This window comes from Scyliorhinus torazame, chromosome 2, assembly GCF_047496885.1.
Source record: "Scyliorhinus torazame isolate Kashiwa2021f chromosome 2, sScyTor2.1, whole genome shotgun sequence".
Taxonomy (NCBI): Eukaryota; Metazoa; Chordata; class Chondrichthyes; order Carcharhiniformes; family Scyliorhinidae; genus Scyliorhinus; species Scyliorhinus torazame.
In genome coordinates, this window is record NC_092708.1 from 184,654,067 (window position 1) to 184,679,377 (window position 25,311).

The 25,311-nt window shown below is 48.3% G+C and overlaps 1 long non-coding RNA gene across 1 annotated transcript in view; it reads left to right on the forward strand.

The window, feature by feature from the left end:
- Positions 1-21,824, forward strand: part of LOC140407827 (uncharacterized) — a 44,906-nt gene extending 23,082 nt beyond the window's left edge. The window contains exon 3 of the long non-coding RNA XR_011939829.1: positions 21,735-21,824. This is a non-coding gene — a long non-coding RNA (uncharacterized lncRNA). The remainder of the gene's footprint in view (positions 1-21,734) is intronic.
- Positions 21,825-25,311: the final 3,487 nt, after the last annotated feature.

Genomic DNA, 25,311 nt, shown 5'->3' on the forward strand with positions numbered 1-25,311 from the left:
TTTATCATGGCCAATCCACCTAACCTGCACATCTTTGGACTGTGGGAGGAAACCGGAGCACCCGGAGGAAACCCACGCACACACGGGGAGGACGTGCAGACTCCGCACAGACAGTGACCCAAGCCGGAATCGAACCTGGGACCCTGGAGCTGTGAAGCAATTGTGCTATCCACAAGGCTACCGTGCTGCCCACTTAAGGCCTTTGATCCTCCTCCCAGTGGCATAGCGCTTTCCCCCATCTGGACACAGTTCTTCTCACTGGCGCTCAATTGGTTTGACCCACTCAGTGTGAATATTTCATTCTATCACAGTGATAGGATTCAGGCATGAACCAGTGATCCCTAGACTTCCGCCCCTAATCTCCCTCAAGAGCTAAGGGACAAAGGAATGTAGGGCTGAACCTCACTCAGAGAATCTACTCGTGGAGCCAGAGGTCATGGATGAGGTCTTGAATAAATATTTTTCATCGGTATTCACACAGAAGAAAGACATGGTAGTTGGAGATTGCAGTTGGGATGGTAAAGTTTGAGGGCACGTTAAGAATAATAAGGATGAGGCCATAAATGTGCATAAATCCCAAGGGTCCGATTAAATGTATCCCAGGCTGCAATGGGAGGCAAGGGAGGAAATTGCTGGGGCCCTGACAGAAATATTTATATTTTCGCTGGCCACAGGTGAAGTGCCAGATGACTGAAGATAGCAAATGTGGAAGGGCAGCAGAGATAAGCCAGGTAATTACAGACCAGTTAGTCTAATGTCAGTGATAGGGAAATAATTAGGAATAATTCTGGGGGGCAGGATTAATAAACAGTTGGAAAGGCAGGGATTGATCAGGGATAGTCAGCACAGATTCATTGGTGGGCGATCCTGTCTAATTAATTTAACTAAGTTTTTTGAAAAGGTAACTAAAAATATTAATGAGGGTGGTGCAGTTTATGTGGTTTACATGGACTTCAGTAAGGCTTTTGACAAGGTCCCACATGGAACGCAGGTCCAAAAGGTTAGAGCCCATGGGATCCTGATAAGTGTAAGGTGATGCATTTTGGGTGGTATAATAAGGGTAGGATATACACAATGAACGGTAGGTTCCTAAAGACTATTGAGGAAAAAGGGACCTTGGTGTACAAGTCCATAGATCCCTGAAGATGGCAGCGCAGGTAGATAGGATGATAAAGAAGGCATACTGAATACTTGCCTTCATTAGCCAGGGTGTGGAATGTAAAATCAGTGTTCAGCCATTTGGCCCATTGAGTCTGCACCGACCCTTGGAAAGAGTACCCTACCTAAGCCCACGCCCCAAACCTATCCCCCTAACCTCACCTAACCTTTTGGACATTGAGGAGCATGACCAATCCACCTAACCTGCACATCTTTGGACTGTGGGAGGAAGCCAGAGCACCCAGAGGAATCCCACGCAAACATGGGGAGAAAGTGCAAACTCCCCACAATCACCCGAGACTGGAATTGAATCAGGACCCTGGCACTGTGAGGCAGCAGTGCTAACCACTGTGCCACCATGCCATCCCAACCACAGAACCATAGAATTCCTACAGTGCAGAAGGAGGCCATTCAGCCCATCAAGTCTGCACCGACCCTCTGAAACAACGCCCTACCTATGTCCATTCACCCGCCCTATCCCCATAACCCCACTTAATCTGCACCTCTTTGGACTGTGGGAGGAAACCGGAGTACCCGGAGGAAACCCATGCAGACACAGGGAGAATGTGCAAAATCCAGACAGACAGTCACCCAAGGCCGGAATTGAACCCTGGTCCCTGGTGCTGTGCGGCAGCAGTGCTAACCACTGTGTCACCATATAGGAGCAGGGAAGTCTTGATACAACTTTATAAAATATTGGTTCGGCCACAGATTAAATATGGTGTGCCATTCTGGTCGCCACATCATTGGAAGGATGTGATTGCACTGGAGGGGGTACAGAGGAGATTCACCACTATGTTGCCTGGGATGGAACGTTTCTGCTATGATGAGAGACTGGATTGGCTGGGTTTGTTTTCCCTGTAGCAGAGGAGGCTGAGGGCGGATCTGATAGAGGTGTACAAAATTATGATAGGGTAGATCATAAGAATATTTTCCCCATGGAAGAGGTGTCTAAGACCAGAGGGCATAGGTTTAAGGTGAGGAGTATGTGGTTTAGAGGAGACCTGAGGAAACATTTTTTCACCTAGAGGGTGGTGGAAGAATGGAAAGCGCTGACTGAGAGGGTGGTGGAGCAGGTACACTTACAACATTTAAGAAGCATATGGACTGTCTGCATGGGATTCACCCCCACAACCCAAAGATGTGATGGTTAGGTGGATTGGCCACGCTAAATTGCCCTTTAATTGGAAAAGAAAAATAATTGGCTGCTCTAAATTAATTTTTTAAAAGGGGCAGCACGGTGGCACAGTGGATAGCACTGCTGCATAACGGCGCCGAGGTCCCAGAATGGATCCCGGTCCTGGGTCACTGTCCATGTGGAATTTGCACATTCTCCCCGTGTTTGCGTGGGTTTCACCCCCACAACCATGGGTAGGTGGATTGGCCACGCTAAATTGTCCCTTAATTAGAAAAAATGAATTGGGTACTTTCAATTTTTTTTTAAAAAGCATATGGACGAGCATGTACATGTGAAGTAACAGATGAACTATGGTTGATCACACCACACTATATAGTAAATGATAGATGCGACCAAGACAGAGTCCATGGATTTCTCAAGAACCCACCCAGATGTGAGTAAACACCAAGTCAAACAATACACCAGTGACTGCATGACTCTCTGGCTTATATTAGTGTGTGATTTCTTGGTTGCTATTAAACCATTCAGATGTGAATCAAAGCAAAATGGGTCATTGTGGCTCAACAGTTGAATCCTGATCTGCCTCTTATGCAAACTGGAATTAAGATGTGTCGAGTTAGCCGGTGTCCTGACACTACTTGGATTTTCTATTTGGAATCCAGCCTAATGTAAAGTCAGCATTTCTAATGTGCCCAGCTGTCCCAGTGGACCTCCTGTGATTTAAATTTTTTTTATTTAGTAAGGATTCTTCTAAATATCATGGAAAATGTGACTTTCCATCCTACTCTCCAAAGACTAAAGGGGTTGAGCTGAAATATGATGCAGTGAAATGAAATTGGCAGCACTACTCTGCCTTGTCAGCTGTGCAGAACGATTTGAAAGAGGGGCTTGGAATTTCCTAAATTACACCACACCATTGGATAGAATAGCGGCATCCCAGCCAGGGAGATCTTCCTGGCTGATATTCCTTCCTGCCACCAGGCCATAGCGAGGTTGGGCAGAGCCCATTCCATTGCATCACTTCTCTGTCTTCGGGCACTGACCCCACTGACATCAGTACCATTGGGTGGAGGTGCCTGCAGCCCCTCAAGCTGCTGAGGAAGGCCTACTGAGGCCAGTCTTTTATGGAATGGTCTTGGGATTGGGTACCTCCTGAAGTCCAAGCTCCTAGTGATTTTAGGACTAGTCCGAGGACCAAAACTAAAAATAATTCATCCAATCGCCTCCTTCTTCTTCTGGTCCTATATGGGTCCCTCTGTAGCAACACTGTTGTCCTGTCCATCTCCAGTCCCAGTGGATTCCCTCTTGTGCCTGGGATCCCACCAGGAGTCTGTCTTACCTCAATAATGAGACCAGCCCTAGAAGTTGGGTGATGGTGGGATTGGATTAATGGGCAGAAATCCCACTTCTACTCTGTACTACCTGGAGAAGGGAAAGCTCAAGCCAATATCAGATACTGTACCATAGCTCTGTGGTGAAAAACTTCACCTAGTCTTTCAGAAGATGCGTTTCTAACTGTTTCAAATTGGTTCATAAGTTACTGTTTACTCCGGGTTTTATTTCTTGGATTGGTTTCTGACACTAGCGACACCCTCTTCCACAAACACGAGAGCAGATAAACGTTGGACAGGAATGTCCAGACTATTGCTGGAGGCCACATGTTCTGTGATCTGGCCCATGATACAAGCAGCTTAATTCTGTCCCTTAATTCCTGCACTCTGCTTCATCCTGCTTTGAATGTCATTAGCAAAGGGTTTGGAAAGGGATGGCCTTAGAGATGCTGCCACACTGGGATAAAAAAAATCCCTTAATCTTCACACCAAGAGCTCTTCATACCAGCTGCTTGTGATACATAGCAGGAGCGTTACAATTTATATATGTGGTCCTCTATCCCACCAAAATGGTGCAGAAAGACTAAAAGGTGCACTCCTGGAGTAGAGACTGTTTGCAACATTGGGTGCGACTTTTTGGGTCCATTGGCCATGGGCACAACTCCTGTCATGGCCATTAAATTTTGTCAGAGGGTCAGAACAGGTTTTGCCCCAATAGATCTAGGTTAAAGATCTTCCCCGCCCCACCGGCGATGTGATGGGTGTGAACCTGAGTTCTACAAATTTACATGCATTTCAATATAATTAAGAGGCTTTACAGTACACTGTAGCGCCTGGCCCTGTGAAATATGCACCCCCCTCCCCCAACTCCCCACCTCTTTGCAGTGTGATGTCGCTTTGGCATGATTCACTAGTGGTTTTCGAACTCAAAGGTCAGTCATGACAGCCATGCTGGGGGTGGGGAGGTGCTGGAGGCCCTGGGGTTGAGGGGTTGAGGGGTTGAGGGCCAAGGCTGGGAATTGGCCCCTGGCACCCTAGCAGTGGTCCCTGAGCACTACTCCCTGGCAGTACCAGGGGATGGTGCCCTGATCTCTGTCCAGCTGGTTTGCCAGCTGTACCAGGCCCCACCCAAACTGATGCTGCAAACTGCGACCCTCCCTCCCCCGATTTCCTTTTGCAGCGCGAGAAGACCTGGGGCTGGACTTTTTGGCCTTGCCCGCCGCAAGACCGCCACAGACTGGACGGGGACCATGTAAAGGTCCGTTGACCTCGGGTGGGAATTATTTCTGGTCACTGGGCGGCCGCAGCTGGAAAACCCTGCCCTGGTTTGGAAACTTGTCTGTGTTTCTGGAGAAAAACATACTGGTTTTCAGTCAGACCCAAACAGTTTGCCATTTTCTTATAAAATTCTGCCCATTGTCCTTTGAAGTTGCCAAGGGTGAAGAATCACATGAGAAAGCTATTAAAGGTCTGTCAGGGGTTTTGGAGTGTTTGCATTTGTATGTGGAAAAATCAAATGATTTAATTATTTAATTAAAGCACTTTGAGGCATTCAAGAGTGCTTTGGATGATTATTCGAATAGAAACAATGTGCAGGAGTACAGGGAAAAGGCAGGGGAATGGCACTGAGTCACGATGCTCATTTGGAGAGCTGATGCTAACACAATGGGCCAAATTGCCTCCTTCTGCCACAGAACTATTCTGTGATTCTGTGATAATGAAGATCCTGGGCTGGATTCTCCATTTCTGAGGCTAGGTTCCGATGCCAATGGAGGATCCGTGGTGTTTCACGATGGGAAAATTGGCAAGAAACCCTCACTGATTCTGCTACCGGTGAGGGGTTAGCACTGTGGCCACGTGAAACACCCGCGGAATGCGCTTGGAGAATCTCCAGGTCCCGTGCTGCACATGCGCAGGGCTGACAAGCTGCAGCCCTTTCCCAGGCCCTTTCACTTGTGGCCCACGCCATCGGGAACTCGGCCCCTCGGAGGCGGAGCATCATGGGATTACGACTGCCCGCGATTCGGAGGGGGTGGGGCATCGCGACCCGGCATCAAACTGGCGCCTGCCCTGATTCCAGCGGCGGGAGCCATTCTCTGCCCGATCGCTGTTCCCGATTTCAGCGTCGGGCTACGAAGAATCCCGCCCCCCGTTTCACTGATTGATGAAAGTGCAGGAAAATTCAAACCCTGATCTATTCCTTTAATCCTGCTCCCTCTGAGTGTGTGTTTCCCTCGCCTGTTCAGGGACTTTTTTCAGAGATGTATGCTCAGTGTGGTGCAGGGTGACACTGCTCGAGCGATTAATCAGCTCTGACGTTTCCATAGATTGGCAACTTCAGCTCAGATGCAGAATAGGCTGCACGCAACTTTGAACTCTGCCTGCATTGCCTTGGCAAAGTGCCCGGCCACAGTTTCAAAAGGAGGATCTATTCTACGACAGTGAGAAACTTCCATTTCCCATGTTGTCTATCCTTATGGTATCTTAGGGTGGCTGCTGAACCAGTGCCAATGGTGTCAAAGTTTAAGGGGAATTTTGAGCTGTAGCTTCAAGTCCTCTGAGGACAGGATTGTTGTCCATCTGATTTAATTTCACTTATACACTTTAGGGGTGAGACAGACTTCTTTTTGTTTAACTTTAAGGCAATTCATGACAAACAGTATGCCCTGCCAAGTTCAGAACTATGTTAATGTGTTATCGAGCATTAATCCAGCTGTAATGTTTCATTTGGGAAAAAACAATGTTTCTCTGACGTCAGAGGAACAGTCCGCTTTGACACCAAATCAAGATGAATCCTGTCATCCTTCTTTACAAAATTCCATCAAATTTTGTCTCCTAGTGCAGATGACATTTTAATCATTATAGATCTCATCATATAATAGACATACTGTAATTAAAATCTGAAATGCTCCTCGAATTCTGGGCATATTGTAAATTAACCTCTTTCTCCCTCGTTTGGCTTTAGTTCATTATTCTGGCTTCTCCTTCCAATTGGGATGAAGTCCCTGTCTGATCCTGCACTGAGTCATGTTTAAGATAGGGTGGAGGCAAATCCTTTGAATCTCAGGAGTTGCTTTTACTCAACAAGAAGCACTCCGCAAACAATGAATGTTGCAATGTGGGGCACATATTTAAAGGGTACCTGGATCCAAACCTGAAGTGTTGTAACCTGCAAGTCTACTGGCTGGAGCTGTAAAATGGGACTAGAATGGGCAGACAGTTTTTTTGGCCGGTACAGACACCGATGGACTGAATGGCCTTTTTCTGTTCCGTAACTTTTCTATGGTATCTATCTATGTATCTATCTAAGCATCTATCTATATTCTATACTTCTATATCTATCTTTTGCAGTGGGGTGAAAGGTTTTCACAGGCTCTCGATAGTCTGTGAGGCCCTCTAATTTAGACTGTGCAATGATCAAAGCCTTGGACACCATCAAGTAAATGAGTTATGTTCGTTGGACAGAGATTGTAACAGGACAAATTGTCCTTGATATTAGGTAATAACAGGGTTGAGGAGGAAATAATATTGTCATAGAACTCTTTTTGACAATCTTCTCACCAACCACTCCAAGATTGTATGTCTTCATCAGGTTAATGCGTATGCTGTGTACAATGGATGAAATGGACCTTCTTTTCCAATCTTACATCCATCTATCTAGTCTGCACACTTTCATTAATTGCCATTTTCTGGGAAAGATTACATCTGTACCCTAAATATTCTCAATCATGTGTCCCTTTATATGGCACATGTGGAAAGGCCTCATCAGGACTTTTGGCTATGGTCCAATAGAATAGAATCCATAAAATCCCTACAGTGCAGAAGGAGGCCATTCTATCATGGTCAATCCAACTAACCTGCACACCTTTGGACTGTGGGAGGAAACCTGAGCACCCGGAGGAAACCCACGTAGACATGGGAGAATGTGCAAACCTGCATAGCAGATACTGAATAATCTGCTCTGCTCCTTCTGGTGTCAATGTGGATTAATCCAGGTCTGAAAGTATTGTGCTGACATGCTTCATCTAATCTTCCCTTTAGAATTGATCTCAGAGAGAGTATGACTTTGATTTATTAGGATGACGCCTGAACACCAAGGGTTAAGTTACGAGGAGCAATTACACAAACTTGGCGATGTTTCTGTATCATTTAGGAGGTTAACGATTGATTTGTCTGAATTTTCAAGATATTAGGGGAAGCAGATAGGGCAGATTGAGAGTAACTATTTCCGCTGGTTAGGGAATCTAGAACTAGAGAGTATAGCCTGGGAATAAGAGCCAGGCTTTTCAGGAACAGGATTAGGAAACACAAAGGTTTGAATAATTTGGGGACTCCTGACTACAAATGACAATTGATGCTCGATTAATAGTTGGTTTAAATCTGAGATTAATAGATTATTGTTTGCCGAGGACATTAAGAGGAATGGGTAAAAGGGCAGGTGGTGGATTTAGGTTGCAGACCAGCCACAATCTCACTGAAAGGTGGAATGGGTTCAAAGGGCTGAATGGCCTCCTCCTGTTCCTATATTCTGATGTAACTGAAGTTAGTTGATTCTGGGCTACCATTTGAAACAATCAGTTCACAATTTTGATGTTCCCAAGCTCATTTACGGTGTCAGGGGAGGGGGAATCCTCTCAGGAGGGGGTGGGAAGGTGCTGGCCAGTCGGTAAGGAGGTATTGTACCTCCATTTAATGTTGCTTTTATTTTAACAGCTGCAGTCTGGCTTCCCTAGGCCTGAGGAAATCTGACTTTGCAGCACTTCTTGTGGACCTGGAGGAACAGGAATGTTTTCATGGGACTAGTAATGCAGGGTAATGATCTGGTTCGTATCCCATCATGGCAGATGGCGACATTGAAATTAAATTAAAATATGAAATTAAAAGTCTAAGGATGACAGGGAAACGAATGTTGATTGTGGTAAAAACCCATCAGGATCACCCATGTCCTTTACCTGGCCAGCATCTTCCAGTCTTCTCTAAACCCCAGAGGACTGGAGAATTGCAAATGTTATGTCCTTGTAAGGATAGCCCCAGTAATTAAATGCCAGTCAGTTTAACATCAATAGTGAGCAAGCATCTAGAAACAATTATTCAGGAAAGGATTAGTCGTCACATAGAAAAATGTGGGTTGATTAGGAAGAGCCAGCATGGATTTCTTATGGGGAAATTGTGTATAACTAACTTTTGGAGTTTTTTGAGGGGGTAACAGAAAGGGTCAATCAGGGTATTGCTGTTGATGTGATGCACATCGACTGTCAGAAGGCATTCAATACAGTACCACACAAGAGACTTACGAGAAAAATTATAGCTCATGAATAAAAGAGAGAGTAGCAATATGGATACAAAATTGGTTGAATACTAGGATGCAGAGAGTAATAATCAATGGATAGCGTTCGGACTGGAAGAAGGTTTGTGCTGGTGTTCCCCAGGGGCCGGTGTTGGTACCCTTGCTTTTCCTGATATCTACTAAATGATCTAGATCTTGGTGTGCAGTGGACAGTTTCAAAGTTTGTGGATGATACAAAACTTGGAAGTGTTGTAAACTGTGAAGAGGACAGTGTAGAACTTCAAAAGGACATAGACAAGTTGGTGCAGTGAGCAGATCGGTGGCAGATGAAGTTCAATGTGGAGAAATGTGAGGTGATTCATTTTGGTAGGAAGAACATGGAGAGACAATATAAAATAAAGAGTAAAATTCTGAAAGGGGGTGCAGGAGTAGAGGGACCTGGGTGTTTATGTGCATAGGTTATTGAAGGTGGCAGGACATGTGGTGAGAGCAGTTAATAAAGGGAGGCGATGGTGTAGTGGTATTGTCACTGGACTAGTAAACCAGAGATCCTGAGTGATGCTCTGAGGACCCAGGTTCAAATCCCGCCACTGCAGATGGTGAAATTTGAATTCAATTAAAAGTCTAATGATGACCATGAAAACATTGTCGATTGTCGTAAAAACCCATCTGGTTCACTAATGTCCTTTAGGGAAGGAAAACTGCCGTCCTTACTCAGACTGGCCTATATGTGACTCTAGACCCACAACAATGTGGTCGACTCTTAACTGTCCCCTCAAGGGCAATTAGGGATGGGCAATATATGCTGACTCAGACAGTGATTCCCACGTTCCATAGACATAACATAGAACATACAGTGCAGAAGGAGGCCATTCGGCCCATCGAGTCGGCACTGACCCACTTAAGCCCTCACTTCCACCCTATCCCCATAACCCAATAATGCCTCCTAATCTTTTTGAACACTAAGGGCAATTTAGCATGGCCAATCCACCTAACCTGCACATCTTTGGACTGTGGGAGGAAACCGGAGCACCCGGAGGAAACCCACGCAGACACGAGGAGAACGTGCAGACTCCGCACAGACAGTGACCCAGCGGGGAATCGAACCTAGGGCCCTGGCGCTGTGAAGCCTCAATGCTATCCACTGTGCGACCGTGCTGCCTCATGAATGGATAAAGAAAAAATATATATATATATAGCATTCTGGGTTTTATTAATCGGGGCATCGTGTACAAGGGCAAGGAACTTATACAAGACACTAGTTAGAACTCAGTTGGAGTACAGCTCCGGGCACCACACTATAGGAAGGACGTGAATGCATTGGAGAGAGTACAGGACAGATTTACAAGAATGGTTCCAGGAATGAGAAACTTCAGTTATGAGGATAGATTGGAGAGATTGGGATTGTTCTCCTTGGAGAGAAGAAGGCTATTTAACAGCGATGTTCAAAATGATTAGGAGACTGGACAGAGTAGACAGGGAGAAACTGTTCCCGCTCGTAAAAGGATTGAGAACAAGACACAGATTTAAGATGATTTGGAAAAGAAACAAATCTGGGGCGAAATTCTCCCCCAACGGCGCGATGTCCGCCGACTGCCGCCCAAAACGGCGCCAATCAGACGGGCATCGCACCGCCCCAAAGGTGCGGAATGCTCCGCATCTTTGGGGGCCGAGTCCCAACATTGAGGGGCTAGGCCGGCGCCGGAGGGATTTCCGCCCCGCCAGCTGGCGGAAACGGCGTTTGTTGCCCCGCCAGCTGGCGCGGAAATGACATCCCCGGGCGGCGCATGCGCAGGAGCGTCAGCGGACGCTGACAGTTTCCCGCGTATGCGCAGTGGGGAGAGTCTCTTCCGCCTCCACCATGGTGGAGGCCGTTGCGGAGGCGGAAGGGAAAGAGTGCCCCCACGGCACAGGCCAGCCCGCGGATCGGTGGGCCCCGATCGCGGGTCAGGCCACCGTGGGGGCACCCCCCGGGGTCAGATCGCCCCGCGCCCCCCCAAGGACCCCGGAGCCCACCCACACCGCCTTGTCCCGCCGGTAAATACCTACTTTCATTTACGCCGGTGGGACAGGCAATTTCTCGGCGGGACTTCGGCCCATCCGGGCCGGAGAATTGAGCGGGGGGGCCCGCCAACCGGCGCGGCCCGATTCCCGCCCCCGCCCAATCTCCGGTACCGGAGACTTCGGCAACCGGCGGGGGCGGGATTCATGGCGGCCAACAGCCATTCTCCGACCCGTTGGGGGGTCGGAGAATGACGCCCCAGATGTGAGAAATAACTTTTTCACACACTGAATGGTTGGGGTCTGGAATGCACTACCTGGGAGTGTGGTGGAGGCAGGTTCAATTGAGGCATTCAAAAGGACATTAGATGATTCCTTGAATAGAAACAAGGTGCAGGAGTATGGGGGAAAGGCAGGGGAACAGCACTAAGTCATAATGCTCATTTGGAGAACTGGGGCGAAATTCTCCGGAAACGGCGCGATGTCCGCCGACTGGTGCCCAAAACGGCGCAAATCAGTTGGGCATCGCGCCGCCCCGAAGGTGCGGAATGCTCCGCATCTTTGGGGGCCGAGCCCCAACCTTAAGGGGCTAGGCCCACGCCGGACTGATTTCCGCCCCGCCAGCTGGCGGAAAAGGCCTTTGGTACCCCGCCAGCTGGCGCAGAAATGACATCTCCGGGCGGCGCATGCGCTGGAGCGTCAGCGGCCGCTCACGGCATCTCCGCACATGCGCAGTGGAGGGAGTCTCTTCCGCCTCCGCCATGGTGGAGACCGTGGCGAAGGCGGAAGGGAAAGAGTGCGCCCACGGCACAGGCCCGCCCGCGGATCGGTGGGCCCCAATCGCGGGCCAGGCCACCGTGGGGGCACCCCCGGGGCCAGATCGCCCCGCGCCACCCCCAGGACCCCGGAGCCCGCCCACGCCGCCTTGTCCCGCCGGTACAGGTAGGTGGTTTAATCTATGCCGGCGGGACAGGCATTTTAGCGGCGGGACTTCGGCCCATCCGGCCCGCCAACCGGCGCGGCGCGATTCCCGCCCCCGCCAAATATCCGGTGGTGGAGAATTTGTCAACCGGCGGGGGCGGGATTCACGCCAGCCCCCGGTGATTCTCCGACCCGGCGGGGCGGTCGGAGAATCTCGCCCCTGGTGCAGACAGGATGGATTCTGTGAACAGCACCACACAACATTCTTAATGTGGGGTAAAAAAGAAATCTCTATTTGAAAAGGGAGAGTAGATTACTTTGTTCTTGTAAATCAGCTCAGTGTGTAAAGTTAAAGGGGATGTGTAAATATTAGATCTGCTTTATCTGTATTTTCCACCAACCAAGGGTCCATACAAAGAGCAGAACTTCACAGGATTAAGAATCAGAATTCTAGGACATAGAAAAAAAGGAATGTGCATTTCTATAACACCTTTCATGACCTCAAAAAGCTCCAAAGTGTTTTATAGCCAATAAGGTGCTTTTTGAATTGTAGTCACTGTTGTAATGTAAGAAATATAGTCATCAGTTTGCAGACAGTAAGATCCCAGAACAGAATGTGCCATGCAGACACTAAGATGTCAAGGTAGCTAAGATTCTAGGCAATGTGAGTTTACATTTTTATCAGTATTCCACGAGTCCTCCTGACCCAGTCTTAGCAAAAGATATTTTGAGAATCTGCATCATTATCATGTGTCAAAATAATTATAATTGACTGCTCCGCCTTCAAAGAAATTTAAGGTCTTAAATTCTGCACAGTGACACAACCATCCAATGTTTACCACATTCATATAGAATCTCTTTGTTCACTATTTTAGCATAGACATTGATCATTTTTGAAATTTTAAGCAGTGGATTATATTCAATGCGTTTCTCTTTGTTAAGAATGCTAGTGTTAGAAATAAACCAGCAGACTTCCGGGTGCGGCGATGACCAGCTAAGTCGCACGTTTCGGCAGCTCCCGGTGGAACGGACTTTTGGGCTCTTAATAGGAGCCCCAACGGCAATTTTAACGGCTAAAAACGCTGTGCGGTAAACCAGAAGGGAATTCCCCCTGGATACGGATGGAAAAAGGAGGGGAAAGTGGCCGGATTGCAGTGGATCCCTTAGAGCAGCGGCAAGGAAGGCAAGCAAAAACCAAGATGGCGTCGGAAGGTGGCAGTTTAATATGGGGCCCTGAACAACAAGAGTTCTTGAAATGCTGTGTGGAAGAACTCAAAAAGGAAATGAAGAAAGAGCTGTTGGCCCCGATATTACAGGCGATCGAAGGGCTAAAGGATGAGCAAAAGACCCAGGAGCGGGAGCTTCGGGTCGTGAAGGCAAAGGCTGCCGAGAATGAGGACGACATACAGGGCCTGGTGGTGAAGACGGAGATGCACGAGGCACACCATAAACGATGTGTGGAAAGACTGGAGGTGCTGGAGAACAACGCGAGGAGGAATAACTTAAGGATTCTTGGTCTTCCTGAAGGTGCGGAGGGAGCGGACGTCGGGGCATATGTGAGCACGATGCTGCACTCGTTAATGGGAGCGGAGGCCCCGGCGGGCCCGCTGGAGGTGGAGGGAGCATACCGAGTGATGGCGCGAGGACCGAGAGCAGGAGAAATTCCCAGAGCCATAGTGGTGAGATTCCTCCGTTTCAAGGACAGAGAGATGGTCCTTAGATGGGCAAAGAAAACTCGGAGCAGTAAGTGGGAGAACGCGGTGATCCGCGTATACCAAGACTGGAGTGCGGAGGTGGCGAGAAGGAGGGCGAGCTTTAATCGGGCCAAGGCGGTGCTTCACAAAAAGAAGATAACATTCGGGATGCTGCAACCGGCAAGACTGTGGGTCACATACCAAGGGAGGCACCACTACTTTGAGACGGCGGATGAGGCGTGGACTTTTATCGTGGAAGAAAAATTGGAATGATCGGGTTATTAAAAAGAACGTTTGAAACAAAGTGGTGGGGCGAGTATGGGGGGGCGAAGAGGGGGGTAAAAAGGGGGGAAAGAGGAGTTTTATGTTATTAATCCTGCGATGTGGTAACTTTTCTCTCTTCCACAGGTGGTGGTGGGGGGAGGAAAGGAGGTGGAGGAGATGGGGCGTTGGCCATTGGGGGCGGGGCCAAGGGTGAAGCGCGGGCTTGGTTCCCGCGCTATGATAATCATGGCGGGAATAGGGAAGCAGGAAGGAGGGGGCGTCGCACGGTGCGAGCCGAGGTCACGGGGGGATGCCGAGGTCGGCCAGAGTTTGCTGACTTCTGGGAGCAACATGGGGGGGTGTAACTACGCTAGTGGGGGATCTAGCGGGGGGGGGTGAGGGGGGAATTATTGGGTTGCTGCTGCTGCTGGGGAGAGGGGGGAGCTGGTATGGGGTGGGGTGGGCGGGAGGGCACCGCCTGGGGGGGGGACACAGCTGCGTGGGAACCGGGGGAGGAGCTGGAAAAAGGGGATGGCTAATCGACAAGTGGGGGGGGTAAAAAGCCCCCCAACCCGGCTGATCACGTGGAATGTGAGAGGGCTGAACGGGCCGATAAAAAGGGCAAGGGTACTCGCACACCTTAAGAAACTTAAGGCAGACGTGGTTATGTTACAGGAGACGCACTTGAAACTGATAGACCAGGTTAGACTACACAAAGGATGGATGGGGCAGGTGTTTCATTCGGGGCTAGATGCGAAAAACAGGGGGGTGGCTATATTAGTGGGGAAGCGGGTAATGTTTGAGGCAAAGACTATAGTGGCGGATAGCGGGGGCAGATACGTGATGGTGAGTGGCAAATTACAGGGGGAGACGGTGGTTTTGGTAAACGTATATGCCCCGAACTGGGATGATGCCAATTTTATGAGGCGTATGCTAGGACGCATCCCAGACCTAGAGGTGGGAAAGTTGGTAATGGGGGGAGATTTCAATACGGTGTTGGAACCAGGGCTGGACAGGTCGAGGTCCAGGACTGGAAGGAGGCCGGCAGCAGCCAAGGTGCTTAAAGATTTTATGGAGCAGATGGGAGGAGTAGACCCGTGGAGATTTAGCAGACCTAGGAGTAAGGAGTTTTCGTTCTTCTCCTATGTCCACAAAGTCTATTCGCGAATAGACTTTTTTGTTTTGGGAAGGGCGTTGATCCCGAAGGTGAGGGGAACGGAGTATACGGCTATCGCCATTTCGGATCACGCTCCACACTGGGTGGACTTGGAGATAGGGGAGGAAACAGAAGGGCGCCCACCCTGGAGAATGGACATGGGACTAATGGCAGATGAGGGGGGGTGTCTAAGGGTGAGGGGGTGCATTGAAAAGTACTTGGAACTCAATGATAATGGGGAGGTCCAGGTGGGAGTGGTCTGGGAGGCGCTGAAGGCAGTGGTTAGAGGGGAGCTGATATCAATAAGGGCACATAAAGGAAAGCAGGAGAGTAGGGAATGGGAGCGGTTGCTGCAAGAACTTCTGAGGGTGGACAGGCAATATGCGGAGGCACCGGAGGAGGGACTGTACAGGGAGAGACAAAGGCTACACGTAGAATTTGACTTGCTGACAACGGGTACTGCAGAGGCACAGTGGAGGAAGGCACAGGGTGTACAGTACGAATATGGGGAGAAGGCGAGCAGGTTACTGGCCCACCAATTGAGGAAAAGGGGAGCAGCGAGGGAAATAGGGGGAGTGAGGGATGAGGAAGGAGAGATGGAGCGGGGAGCGGAGAGAGTGAATGGAGTGTTCAAGGCATTTTATAAAAGATTATACGAAGCTCAACCCCCGGATGGGAGGGAGAGAATGATGGGCTTTCTGGACCAGCTGGAATTTCCTAAGGTGGAGGAGCAGGAGAGGGTGGGACTGGGAGCACAGATCGAAATAGAGGAAGTAGTGAAAGGAATTAGGAGCTTGCAGGCGGGGAAGGCTCCGGGACTGGATGGATTTCCAGTTGAATTTTATAGGAAATATGTGGACTTGCTCGCCCCGCTACTGATGAGGACCTTTAATGAGGCAAAGGAAAGGGGACAGCTGCCCCCGACTATGTCTGAAGCAATGATATCGCTTCTCCTAAAGAAGGAAAAGGACCCGCTGCAATGCGGGTCCTATAGACCTATTTCCCTCCTAAATGTAGACGCTAAGATTCTGGACAAGGTAATGGCAATGAGGATAGAGGACTGTGTCCCGGGGGTGGTCCACAAGGACCAAACTGGGTTTGTGAAGGGGAGACAGCTGAATACGAATATACGGAGGCTGCTAGGGGTAATGATGATGCCCCCACCAGAGGGGGAAGCGGAGATAGTGGTGGCGATGGATGCCGAGAAAGCATTTGATAGAGTGGAGTGGGATTATTTGTGGGAGGTGCTGAGGAGATTTGGTTTTGGAGATGAGTATGTTAGATGGGTACAGCTCTTGTATAGGGCCCCGATGGCGAGTGTGGTCACGAATGGATGGGGATCTGCATACTTTCGGCTCCATAGAGGGACAAGGCAGGGATGCCCTCTGTCTCCGTTATTGTTTGCACTGGCGATTGAGCCCCTGGCAATAGCATTCAGGGGTTCCAGGAAGTGATGGGGAGTACTCAGAGGAGGAGAAGAACACCGGGTATCTCTGTATGCGGATGATTTGTTGTTATATGTAGCGGACCCGGCGGAGGGGATGCCAGAGATAATGCGGACACTTCGGGAGTTTGGAGAATTTTCGGGATATAAACTGAACATGGGGAAAAGTGAGTTGTTAGTGGTGCATCCAGGGGAGCAGAGCAGAGAAATAGAGGATTTACCGTTGAGGAAGGTAACGAGGGACTTTCGTTACTTGGGGATCCAGATAGCCAAGAATTGGGGTACATTGCATAGGTTAAATTTAACGCGGTTGGTGGAACAAATGGAGGAGGACTTCAAGAGATGGGACATGGTGTCCCTGTCATTGGCAGGGAGGGTGCAGGCGGTTAAAATGGTAGTCCTCCCGAGATTCCTCTTTGTGTTTCAGTGCCTCCCGGTGGTGATCACGAAGGCTTTTTTCAAAAGGATTGAAAAGAGTATCATGAGTTTTGTGTTGGCCGGGAAGACCCCGAGAGTGAGGAAGGGATTTTTACAGCGTAGTAGGGATAGGGGGGGGCTGGCACTACCGAGCCTAAGTGAGTACTACTGGGCCGCCAATATCTCAATGGTGAGTAAGTGGATGGGAGAAGAGGAGGGTGCGGCGTGGAAGAGACTGGAGAGGGCGTCCTGTAGGGGGACTAGCCTACAAGCTATGGTGACGGCCCCATTGCCGTTCTCACCGAAGAAATACACCACAAGCCCGGTGGTGGTGGCTACTTTGAAAATTTGGGGACAGTGGAGACAGCATAGGGGAAAGACGGGAGCCTTGGTGGGGTCCCCGATAAGAAATAATCAGAGGTTTGCCCCGGGGAGAATGGATGGGGGATTTGGAATATGGCAAAGAGCAGGAGTAACACAATTGAAAGATCTGTTTGTGGATGGGAAGTTTGCAAGTCTGGGAGCGCTGACCGAGAAATATGGGTTGCCCCAAGGGAATGCATTCCGGTATATGCAACTAAGGGCTTTTGCGAGGCAACAGGTGAGGGAATTCCCGCAGCTCCCGACGCAAGAGGTGCAGGACAGAGTGATCTCAAAGACATGGGTGGGGGACGGTAAGGTGTCAGATATATATTGGGAAATGAGGGACGAGGGGGAGATTATGGTAGATGAGCTGAAAGGGAAATGGGAAGAAGAGCTGGGGGAGGAGATTGAGGAGGGGCTGTGGGCGGATGCCCTAAGTAGGGTAAACTCATCGTCCTCGTGTGCCAGGCTAAGCCTGATACAATTCAAGGTGTTACACAGAGCGCATATGACTGGAGCACGGCTCAGTAAATTTTTTGGGGTGGAAGATAGGTGTGCGAGATGCTCGAGAAGCCCAGCAAATCATACCCACATGTTCTGGTCATGTCCGGCACTACAGGGGTTTTGGGTGGGGGTGACAAAGGTGCTTTCGAAAGTAGTGGGGGTCCGGGTCGAACCAAGCTGGGGGTTGGCTATATTTGGGGTTGCAGAAGAGCCGGGAGTGCAGGAGGCGAGAGAGGCTGATGTTTTGGCCTTTGCATCCCTAGTAGCCCGGCGCAGGATACTGTTGATGTGGAAGGAAGCCAAGCCCCCGGGGGTGGAGACCTGTATAAATGACATGGCAGGGTTTATAAAGCTGGAACCGATTAAGTTTGTCCTAAGGGGATCAGCTCAAGGGTTCACCAGGCGGTGGCAACCGTTCGTCGACTACCTCACAGAAAGATAGAGGGAATGGAAAAGAAGAAGGCAGAGTTAGTTTTCGTTTTTTGTTAGATATTATTTATTTTTTGTTTATAAAACAGGCCATTGTTATTTATACTGTTATATTACTGTGTAAAGGATACACAATGTACTGTGATGGTTGGCCAAAAATTTTCAATAAAATATATTTTTAAAAAAAGAAATAAACCAGCACGAATTTCATCATTTACATTTGACATCCATATGCGAATATCATACAACATAAATTCCAAAACCTCCTGCAATACATTATGTGCCTGATAGTTCTACTTGGGCAATCTAGAGATTGTTCAGATGCCATAATTCTCGAGAAGTTGGCTTATATACTCTCTGTAAATTCAAGGAACTACTTTGTTTCAAAAATTACTTGGACAGCTGGAATAGCAATTGACATTTGACGCTCTAGGTCAATGATCTAGAGTGATCTTCTTTCTTTGAAGAACATTACAAATCCTTGGCCTTGTAAACAAATAACTTACATTTATTTAATGCTTTTGTCGGGAAACACAGTTGCCAATTTGTGCATCACAAGATTCCACAAACAGAATATGAGATGAGCAATCATTTCAACTGCTTTGATATTATTGGTTAAGAGAAAAATGTCAGGAGAACTCCCCTGTTCTTTTTTAGAAAGTGTCATGGGGCCTTCTGTGTCCACACAAATCTAAAATATGGCAACTCCAGCAGTGCGGAGCTGCCTCAGTGTCTCAATGAAGTGTCCCTCCAGATTTTGTCTTTAAATCCTGATATGCAAGCTTGAATCCACAGCTTCTTATAACCAATAATCATCCTTACTTCGAGACATGAATCTTCCTCCCTTCCACTAGCTTCACCCCTGGAGTGACACCCCCACTCTGGCTCAAATATATACATTGTCAATGAAATGTTGCAGAGTACTTATCAAATATACTTGCTGCAGGAAATTATTGAATTGTAAATACAATTAATTAGTTATTTTAGCCTGTTTAAAGTTGATGCATTGTGATCATTTTTGTTAACTTCATCCCCCTCTCTGACAACTGTTCAGATTGTTCACAATCTTGGTTTCGCATTTGACACAAAATGAGTTTCTGACCACAAAGCCATACCTGCACCATCATTAACATGACTTATTTCCACCTCCATAACATTACCTGACTCTGCCCCTGCCTCAGTTTTGTCTGCTGAAGCCCTCTCTGCCTTTGTTAATTCGAGACTTGACAGTTCCAATGCTCTCTGCCTGGTCATCCATATCCTACCCTCCGTAAACCTGAGGCCATCCAAAACTCTGCTGGCAATGTCGAACTTGCAGCAAGTCGCATTCTCCCACCACCCCTGTGCTTGCTGACCTATACTAGCTCCTGGTTAAGCAATGCTCCAATTTTAAAATTCTCACCAAATCTGTCCATGGCTTAAGCCCTCCCTACCTTTGTAATCTTCTCCAGTCTGACAGTGCTCCCGGATATCTGTGCTCCTTTAATATTGGCCTATTGAGCAATTCTGATGTTAATTGCTGCACCATTGGCAGCCATGCCCTCAGCTGCTAAAGCCCTAAATTCTGGAATTCCCTCCCTCAACTCTCCACTGCTTTATTTCACCTCCCACCTTTAAGATGCTCATTAAAACTTATTGTGCAGAATTCTCTGACAATGGGCTATGTCCCCACGCCCGCGAGAAGACAGGCGCGAATCACTCTGGACTTTCCTGGAGAAAGTCCAGAGAGATTCACGCCCGTTTTGAAGGGGGCTAGCAGGGCCCTGGAGTAGTCCTTCCACCTCCAGCTGCCGATGCACTACCGGCCGCGGGTCCGCGCAACGTGGCGGACCCACACAGCGGGCTGGCCCCGACATTATGTCCCACCCCCCCCAGATCATGCGGGCCCGCCGATCTGTGGCTCCCGATCACGAGCCTGGCCGTCCTGGAGGACATCCCCGGTGACGGATCCCCCTGTCCCCACCAAGGCGGCCGCGGACTGAGTCCACAGCTGCCACTCCGAGCTCACGCCAGGTGGAACCATGAGTGAACCATGCCGGCAGGAACTCGGCCAGTTGCCGGCAGGGAATCGCCTTTTTCAATGGTCCCCGACAGGCGCCGCGTCAGTCCCCGGAGAATCGCGGGAAGGCGCCGGACCCGAGCGCGGTCTGACGCCCCATTATCCGCCCCCGCGCCGAGCGCGATTGCGGCAAGGAGGCTCAGAGATTCCCGGCCATTGTTTTGACCAGGATATTGATTTAGGATTTTGATAATTTATCCTAATATTTTACTGTGTGATTTGTCTGATGATGCTCCTGTACTTTGAGATGTTTTAATATGGTAAAGGCACTATACAAATGCAAGTTCTTATTTGTGATATTTTGAAAGGTTACTGAGGCAGTGCATTCCAGATGAAATGAAATGAATGAAATGAAAATCGCTTATGGTCACGAGTAGGCTTCAATGAAGTTACTGTGAAAAGCCCCTAGTCGCCACATTCCGGCGCCTGTTCGGGGAGGCTGGTACGGGAATTGAATCGTGCTGCTGGCCTGCCTTGGTCTGCTTTAAAAGCCAGCGATTTAGCCCAGTGAGCTAAACCAGCCCCTGTCCTAACCATACGCTGCGTAAAAACATTTTTCCTTATGACACTGTTACTTCTTTTGCCAGTCACTTTAATCGGTGCCCTCTGGTTCTGGATCCTTCTGCCAATTGGAACAGTTTCTTCCTGTATCCAGACCCCTCATCATTTTGAACACAGTCATACTGAGGTATATGGATCAAAATTCATCTGTCATTTTGTTTCACTCAGTGCTTTTTGCTTCACCACTGGTGTTCCCAGCATTTCAAATGACTGCAGATGTCTGCCCCATTCATTGCTGGGATTAAAGCAAAACCCTACAAGCTTCAGGATATTGAGAGAGCTAGATATAAGTAGAGAGGGAAAAGTATTTGGATTGGGGATCTGGACTGGACATTCAGTTTTGCGATGTGGGTGCTGCTGGAAAGGCCAGCATTTATTGGCTATTACTAATTTGCCTTGAAACCGAATGGGATGCTCAGCCATGTCAGAGGCAAGCACATGTTTCTGAATCTGTAGCCACATGTAGTCCAGGCTGGGTAAGGATGGCAGATTTCCTTCTCTAAAGGTCATCAGTGGACCAAATGGGTTTTTCCAACCATCCAAATGAGATTAGCATTTTATTTCAGATGTATTAAATCATTTAATTTATTTTCTCCCTCATGGGATTTGAATTAATATCTCCCATGTATTAGTTGGGGCTTCTGGCTTTCCAGTCCTGTAACATAACCACTTGGTTACATTCATTAGCAAGGTTTCCTGTTTAAATGCTTAAAAATGTAAGAACACTTTTGAATGTATAACAAAGAACAGAATTAATTATTTATTAGTATTCTCACATACAAAAACTTCTGCATCTTGAGAAACGGGATAAGTGGAGAGGGGAAACTAGGGACTAGATGTTATGGTTGTCATGTTTATATAGTGCTAAATAGTCAAATAGTGTGCCACATGCTCTCCCAACTATTTCTTCTAAAGCTCATTTGGTGTTGATTATGTTTCCAGTCAAATACATTATTCAAATCTCATTCAAATGTCCATTAATAATGTGCACACTGTCTTAAATGCAGCTTGTTTTAATCATGCCATCACAACATGAGGCAAGCAAAACATATGAAATGCGAAGGAGAAGATGGATCTTAGAAGAAACAATCCTAAATGGTCAGAAAGGGAAAAGAACAAGCAAACTTTGAAAGAGCATCTTTCAGCATGTCAGGATGTCCCAATTTGGTTCACAGCCATTAAGGTACTTTTGAAGTGTTGATGCTGTTGTAAGTTCAGGAAACAGGGCAGTCAATTTGCACAAATAGAAAAGTGGGAAATAACCAGATAACTTTGATCGAGTTGTTTGGAGCAGGACTGCTAACCAGGACACTAGGAGAATGCCCCTGCTTTTCATTGAATAATGCCATAGGACCTTTTATTGTCCATCTAAGAGACTCAATAGGGCCTTGATTTAATGTTTTATTTGTAAGTCAATGCCTCTAACTGTGTAGTACTTTGAACTGCACAGAAGAATTTGTTTGGTTTATCTACTTCAGGGATGAAATTCTCCGGTATCGGCGCGATGTCCGCCAACTGGCGCCCAAAACAGCGCAAATCAGTCGGGCATCACGCCGCCCCAAAGGTGCGGAATGCTCCGCATCTTTGGGGGCCGAGCCCCAACCTTAAGGGGCTAGGCCCGCGCCGGATGAATTTCCGCCCCGTCAGCTGGCGGAAAAGGCCTTTGGTGCCCCACCAGCTGGCGCGGAAATGACATCTCCGGTTGGCGCATGCGCAGGAGCGTTAGCGGCCGCTGACGGCATTCCCGCGCATGCACAGTGGAGGGAGTCTCTTCCACCTCCGCCATGGTGGAGACCGTGGCGAAGGTGGAAGGGAAAGAGTGCCCCCACGGCATAAGCCCGCCCACGGATCGGTGGGCCCCGATCGCGGGCCAGGTCACCGTGGGGGCACCCGCCGGGGCCAGATCGCCCCGCGCCCCCCCCAGGACCCCGGAGCCTGCCCGCGCCGCCTTGTCCCGCCGGTAAGGTAGGTGGTTTAATCTACGCCGGCGGGACAGGCATTTTAGCAGTGGGACTTCGGCCCATCGGGGCCGGAGAATCGCGGGGGGGGGGGGGGGCCGCCAACCGGCGCGATTCCCGCCCCCGCCGAATATCCGGTGCCGGAGAATTCGGCAACCGGCGTGGGCGGGATTCACGCCAGCCCCCGGTGATTCTCCAATAGACAACAAATACGCAAAGTGATCCAAATCACTGATTTGTCTCATCTCTGAGTGGAATAAAGTATTGGGCAGTTGACCTGCTTCAATTTGAACCAATCCATCGAGAACAAAGATGATGATAAGTCACTAACTAGAAGCTCGCCTGCAAGCTGGGAGACGATTCAGTCACACAGGAAACTATAGGAAACTTGGTATTTTGAAATCTTAAATCATCAAAACAGATTTATTTTCCTGTAATTTTCTGCAACGCAACAATGTAATCTGCATTCCGGAATCGAAACTTTTCCTACTTACCAGAATATTTGATAAATGTTCTGTATTTTGCACGGTTGTAGCGACCAAACACGTACACCACCTGCACTCGATAAAATGGAAAATAGATTAAGATTTGATCCATATCTGCTTCACGGTGCAGTTTGTATAAGTCAGATCAAGTATTAACCATTAACATTTTATGCTTTCTATATGGTAAGTGCATACTCCTTGTGAGACAGCCCTTTGATAACTAGATACTGAATGGGGTGCTTTTCAGTTTTAGTTGTTGTTTAGAGTTGAGAGTAAAATAATCACTGTGACTTTCTGGGGATAGGTCCTATTTCAACAGTAGACTCCTGAAAAATGATTGTTGCTTTTTCTTCCAGACTGGCTATTAAATACACCATGATCTACAGCTCTCAGTTACCCTGTGCAATTGTACACTAGTCCTTCCCAGCAGAAACATGGCAACTTGATTCATTTCGCGAGGCTAAACAGGCATTGATGTGGTTGGATGTTGTAGGAAGTCTGTCTTTTCTTGATTTAAAAAAGGCAACTGAGTAGGTTGATGGTCACAATCCTTGAACTGAAATATTCCAAGAATTCATGGGTTTGAACACTTGCTGCGCATTTCCCAGATCCGTCTTTCTAAAATAGAGGATTTGGACAACAGACAAAGGGTAATTATAGAGTTACTGAATCCAACAAGGAACCTACCCAAAATATGTTAGGCGAGAAATCAGTCCACACCATTTTTGGGCAGAAATCCAGATTCACGACTTATCCATATCCAGTATCATGGAGGTTGGCAGGATGAAAATATCATAACATCACTTCATTGAAATGATAAGAATGTGAAACCCAACGTGACTTGGTCTTCTGGCTGGCTGCACACACAAAAGGGAGCCTACGAATGTGCAAGGCTAGCACATGTTCCTGCTCTAAAGGCAGTCCATTCCACTTAATGAGAAGCTGTACCAGCTAGCAGAGGCTGTTTCAAGTAGATAGTTCTACAAATCTCAGCATGTGACATAGAACACCAGGCCAGGGAGAGCACTTCCAGGCTCATTAATGCAGCATTGGAGGCATGAGTGACTGAGGTTGACAGAAAATAGAGGCCATTGTTCACAAGACAGAACCTCTAGTGGGAATGAAAACAGGTGGAACTGTATTACTCCACAGTCCTGGCTACAGTGCTGGAAGAGGTTTAATGATCTCAGATGTATTTTCAATGATGCTAATGCATCATTGTGACACATCTCATATTCACCAACCCATCAGACTCTCATGCTGCTGACATTTTAAAAACTCATTCATGGGATATGGCCGTCTCTGACCAGGCCAGCATTTATCACCCTTCCATAATTGCCCTTGAGAAGGTGATGGTGAGCTGCATTCTTGAATCACAGAATTCTGTGCAGTGTAGGTACACTCACTGTGCTGTTAGGGTGGGTGTTTCAGGTTTCTGACCCAACGACAATGAAGGAATGGCGATATATTCCCAGCTCAGGATGGTGAGTGACTTGGAGGGGAACTTCCAGGTGGTGGGATCCCCAGGTATCTGCTGCTCCTGCCCTTCCAGATGGTAGTGGCCATGGGTTTGGAAGGTGCTGTCTAAGGAACCTTAGTGAATTGCTGCAGTGCATCTTGCAGATACGACACACGGCTGGCATTGTGCATCGGTGGTGGAGGGAGCGAATGTTTCTGGATGGAGTGACACTCAAGCAGGCTCCTTTGTCCTGGATCTTGAGTGTTGTTGGATCTGCACTCATCAAGGCAAGTGGAGAGTATTCCATCACACTCCTGGCTTGTGCCTTGTAGATGGTGGACAGGCTTTGGAGAGTCAGGAGGTGAGTTACTCGCCCAGAACTCCCAGCCTCTGACCTGGACAGCCACAGTATTAATATGGCTAGTCCAGTTCAGATTTTGGTCAGTACTAACCCCCAGGATGTTGATAGTGCACCACACCCACATCACTCACTCAGCAGCCCTGGGGACCCATGCCTAATAATTACATACTCCACCAACACACACACACAAACACCCACATACACACACCTACCAATGCTGACAGAATCACACCAGCCTCTCCCTGCATTCAAACACAGTGCAGCACCATGCACACATTCTGCTCTCTTTCCTGTAGGACAATTTCTATCCATAGGAAGACA